Source organism: Durio zibethinus, chromosome 2, assembly GCF_047325235.1.
Source record: "Durio zibethinus cultivar Kanyao isolate XHJ-2024 chromosome 2, ASM4732523v1, whole genome shotgun sequence".
Classification (NCBI taxonomy): Eukaryota; Viridiplantae; Streptophyta; class Magnoliopsida; order Malvales; family Malvaceae; genus Durio; species Durio zibethinus.
In genome coordinates this window covers 13,795,968-13,801,655 of record NC_143163.1, presented here as the reverse complement: position 1 = coordinate 13,801,655, position 5,688 = coordinate 13,795,968, and the positions used below count along the sequence as shown (strand labels likewise).

Genomic DNA, 5,688 nt, shown 5'->3' with positions numbered 1-5,688 from the left:
GTCAAATGGCTTAAAACCCTATCCTATTTGAGCATATGTTCAGGAAAGAATGATTTAGTTGACAAGCCTATGAGCTAAGTTTAAGAATTCTCTCTAGAGAAAAAGTCATGGCAGAACTAGGTAAATACAAAAGCAACAAGAAACTCTAAAAATGGGAAAGGGATGTTACTTGGAAAAAAGAACTAACATGAATAAATGAATGAAGAAAGAACAATAAAGAGATTTAAGTTCAAATTTTTGTGAACTATGATGCCATTAAAGTGGGCACGATGATGAAAGACATTGATTTATGTAAGAGTTGATTCAGAACACATTCTTTATAATTTAGAATCAACAATAGAGAAAAAAAATGTGCAAAATGTTTAAGAAAGAAAAATATATGGCCGTGTCCACTAAAATTTAGGCAAAACCCACATGTTCCCATGCATAAGCACAATACAATGATTTTGCTTGTTTGTACATTGATTAAAAAAACCTTAAACTAAAATCATAAACTACATAAAAGGTAATTCAATACAATCATCATATTAATCTAGCATAAGACACTATCAAAGGCCTTCAAGAATCTATATCTTTATAGTTTACTAACTTGACAACTAATTGTTCAAGGAACCTAGTTCAATCGATTAAATTTATTATTCACACGTTTTCATCATACATTGTACCAAAAAATGATTAGATGAATTTAGTATACATCATATCAAATCACAAATTACAAGAAAAAAATAAAATCAAAATGAAAATCAAGAAATTAAAGCTTACCTTAGATAGATTAGAATTGAGATTGAGTTGATCGAACAACAAAATCAAGATAAGCTAAACCGAATAAGACTTAAGCTCAAACAAAACAAAAAAAAATTGTTAGCCATTTCATTCATTACAAAATCAAAATCAAAATCAAAATGAGAAGAAAGATTAATTTTAGGGAAAATACCTATTTCGAAATAGCTCTAATGAAGAAGATAACAACGATTGAGCTGCAATTAGAAAGGAAAATTTATGGATTTTAAAAAATTAAGGCAAGATTCATTAGATTTTTATCTCAAAATTGATTTGAAAAATAATAAATGAAAAAATGTGAAAGAGATAAGGGATAAGATGAAGATGAAGATAATAACCTCGTGGAGCACAAATGCTAAGGCTTAGCAAAGAGTTTGAAACCCGTTAGCAAAAACACAAATCATAAAAACATAATGATAAAGAGTGATTCGACAATACCTAGCTAAATAAATTGAAGAAATTGTACTAGAGGAAATCGAAATGGTGTTACGACATTGACATGATGGTGACAATGGTGGCAAAGATTGGTAATGTCGATAGTGATAGAGATTGGTAATGTCGATAGTGATAGAGATTGGCAAGAGCGAAATCTCAGAGAAATTTGAAATCATTGGTATAGAGTGGTTATAGTGAGAGAGATTTAAAAAAAAAATGAAATATGAGATCGAAGTGGTGAGTCATTTGGAAGAAAGGAAACAATTGAAAAAAAAAAAAAAAAAAGAGAAAGTGGATTCACATTTTATTATTTGGGGGATAAAGGCTGAGAGATGAAAGTCTTATGTATGGGTTAAAAGTGCCCTTAAAAGTTGAGTTATTATGGGCAGTTTCATTAGGTCAGTAAAATAAAAATAAAGATAGAAAATCATTAGCAATTTTATAAACCCTCACAATTTTAATGCCCCTAAAATTAAGAATTTTTATAGTGATAACACCCACATTGTACTCATATCCTATAATTTATAAATATTTAATAAATTAATTTTTATTTAATAATATAAATTTTATTTTAAATTAATTAGAACTAATATATTTGTATTTAAAATATATATTTATAAAAAAAATACATAAAAGTGCAAGATAAAAGTAAAAATAAATTTTATTTTTTATTTTTTAAAAAGCTATCAATATGGAGATTACCCATACTCATTAAATACTCATAGAAATGAAAATAAGGATGAATTTAAAATATACGTTGAATGTAGATACGATGATGGATATAATATAAAAAAATTACAATGAGGGTGGAGAATACTCTATCACCTTGTAACTAATCCATTGACATTCATATTTTAAAAGAGATTATAATGCTAAATGCATTATCGTGGTATTAAATATAATAAATAATAATAATAATATGAATTTGATTTAATGACACGACTTTTAACTTTAATTAAGAGGTAAAAATTTCATATTTCATCATTTACGAAAAATGTTTGGATAATAAAACAATAAAATAAACTTTAAAATCGAATTTTCTTTTAGGGATTCAACTTCTTTTATGGATTGGACAAGCCAACTATTCTTTCTTGGTTCAATGATAGGTGTGATCCGATTTTTTCATCTTTAATGGTAAGTGAGAGAGTTTTAAAGAACTTTGATTTTATTTTTAAATTATTCTAATTTAATTATAAATAAAAGATAATGACTCGTAGTGAAATTTAATTAAATAATTTATGAGTCCTTCAAAGTTAATTGTTGAAATTTGGATTTATCTTTAAATTATGTGATATTAAATTAGAGATCTAAAAATATGACTCGAATAAGTAAATTATGATGGGTTGGACTGCAAAAATTTGATTCACCAAACTATATGTCCTCATATTGATTTTGCAAGTGATTAGATAAATTTTCAATTACTTATTTAATAATACTTAAAAAATTTAAAAGAAAATTTGCGTAAAACATGAGTCACTTCTTAGGCGAAAAATTTTTTACTTCAACGTTGATATTTTTCCATTTTGTGAAATGGTTTCCTTTTTTCAGACATAAAATAGCACAAACTGCTAGTGGAATTTGGATAAAGATACTAGAAAAGTTTTCGGGGCAAAACAGTGAAAAAGAGTTAAGCTCACTCAAATATTAAAACAAAACGTCAATCAAGAATGACAAACACAAATATGCCAACCGGTAATGGGTAGCCCAGGTGAATCATGGAGGCAGATAGTAGCATACATATATAACATCTTAAATAATATTAACAGAAGGCAAAACTTGTCTCTTTATACGGATATGTCCTTTGGCATCCTCTACATTGTCCTTTTTAATTTGTCTCTTTTGGTCACATTAATCCACTCTCAACTAATTCTTAATGTCAAAACATAAACGGCAAACAGTTTTTGAAGATATAACAACTCTAAATGTGCAATTCCACTACCTCACAGTGACTTTGATTTCGATCTTTTGACTTCAAAAGAAACCCAAAATGAAAACTATGTTTGAAATGCATAAAATAGCTATTAATGCTTCGGTAATCTGAAGAAACCATTGGGCGCTTGCAAGAAGTTCACTTCGTTACATACGTACAGGATAGGCAGATCCAACTTATGATGTCTATTTTATTGATAGATGATGTAAACATATATTATTTGATACAAAGATGTTGCCATCAAAGAATTCTAATTCCAATTTAATTTTCAATGCATGGGCCATGGTCTTCGATCGTAGTTGGTATCGAATTTCTTCTTCTTCTTCTTGTCTTCTAGCCAAGTCTCCCACCATATCTAATCATATATTATCAACTGCCTTTCAACATTGATCAGTATCAAGGCCTGCTAAACATGTCAAACTTTGTTCAGGAATTTGAAGAAGATGAACAGTTTCAAAGCACTGTCATCTCACAGTCGTCTAATGAAAGTCCTAATCCTCTTGAACATGGCGGTGATGGTTCAACCCCTACCACCACAAGTTCAAAGAAGAAAAGAAACCTTCCAGGGAATCCAGGCAAGCACACCTATATTTATCTTATCTCTTTCGAACAAATAGTTGCAAAAATATTTTGGATCATTTTTTACCTGAAATAAAAGCCAAAGCATAAATGCATGAGAACAGTGGTGGCAAGATTATTCATGCTTTTCGTATTAATAATTTGCCAGTGTTTTCTAATTCCTGACACGATAATATCTGTCCAATCCCTATGTGTGGATGTAAAAAAGGCTACTATAACAATAATTTATGTTTAAATAAGATTAATGAAGGTTGATTCAGATTCTTCCAGGAATATTAATCACTAAAATGCAGCTAAATTGTCAAAAAAAAAACCAACTTCTTTTTGGCAATTTTTCAGATCCAGATGCGGAGGTTGTAGCATTATCTCCAAGGAGTCTAATGGCAACCAACAGGTACATCTGTGAAGTCTGTCATAAAGGATTTCAAAGAGATCAGAACCTTCAGCTCCATAGGAGAGGACATAACTTGCCTTGGAAACTGAAGCAAAGAACAAATACGCAGGTGAAGAAAAGGGTTTACGTATGTCCTGAGCCAAATTGTGTGCATCATGATCCAAGCCGGGCTCTAGGTGACTTGACTGGCATTAAGAAGCACTTCTGCAGGAAGCATGGAGAAAAGAAATGGAAGTGTGATAAGTGCTCCAAGCGATATGCTGTTCAATCAGACTGGAAGGCACATACAAAGATCTGTGGCACCCGAGAATATCGCTGTCATTGTGGCACAATTTTTTCGAGGTAGAGCTTTATTGCAGTTCCATTAAAACAGTCCATACATATTGAAGAGTTAATATGACATGTTCTGTAAGTGATGGAACGTGTGAAGGGTGATGTAATTATTATTCAATACATTTGTTTAGTACAGGAAGGATAGCTTCGTCACACACAGAGCCTTCTGTGATGCATTAACAGAGGAAAATTACAAGGTGAACCAGAACCTTGCCCCCATAGGAGGAATTTTGCAAAGACAGGCACAAGAGCTGTTCTCTTCATCAATGCCCTGCTCTGATTCATGCTCCAACGCAAACACGATGATGAATCTGTCAATTTCGAATGAGAACATGAACAATTCACTGAGGCCATTATGTTTGAATTTGGCTGGATTCATGATGCCTAGCAATTTAGATCAAAATTTCAATCCAAGAACATCACCGGCATCTACTCTTGCAATTGGTTCTGCTTATACATCTGCCACAGCCTTGTTACAAAAAGCTGCAGAAATGGGCGCTAAGATCGGTGATAATACAATCGCCCCAATACTACTCAGAAGTTTTACTGGATATTCAACCAGCAACATGAACTCATCTGGGTCTGTCCAAGAAGGTTGCTCCATGGTTGGTAGTAACACAGCAACGAATGCCGCAAGCATCAATGGTTTCTACATGGGAGAAGAAACATATGACAAAAATTTGGAGTCAGGGGATCCTAGATCTCACCATACTCTTGATCCAACTGCGTTGTTCGATTCTCATTTTCTGCACTCAGAGAATGGGAATGCTTCAAATCTGTTGGGAGAACTGTACGTGGAAGGAGGCGAAAAATTGACAGTTGATTTCTTAGGTGTGGAACCACCAGGACATCAGAGTGCCGGCAAGAAGCTTTGACCGAAACGTAATGAACTTGGTGTACTCCGATGCGCAGCGAAGCCCGAACAATTTGCGTTCAAACTGGTGAACAACCGATCTGATTCCAGTTTTAAGTTGTTAGTGATGTCGTAATAATTACACTGCTTGTTCCAGAAAGAGAAAACTGTTCCCATTTCAATTTTGGTTTAACAGAATCGGAACGAATCAATCATGCTAATAAGATTTAGGAGCGGAGTGAATGATGTACTGCATGGTTGCTGCTAATTTTGTTTTAACTAGTGATTTTCAGAGTTTCAACTCCCCACGATGGCAAATTTTTTCCGTAATACATCCATAATCACATGATTTGCAACTTCATCATTAAAAAAAATGTTGGAATA

At 32.3% G+C, this 5,688-nt stretch overlaps 1 pseudogene; it reads left to right on the top strand.

Annotated features, from left to right (window-relative positions):
* The first annotated feature begins 3,557 nt into the window (after positions 1-3,557).
* LOC111308471 (uncharacterized) lies at positions 3,558-5,396 on the top strand (annotated as a pseudogene).
* The last annotated feature ends 292 nt before the right edge of the window (positions 5,397-5,688 follow it).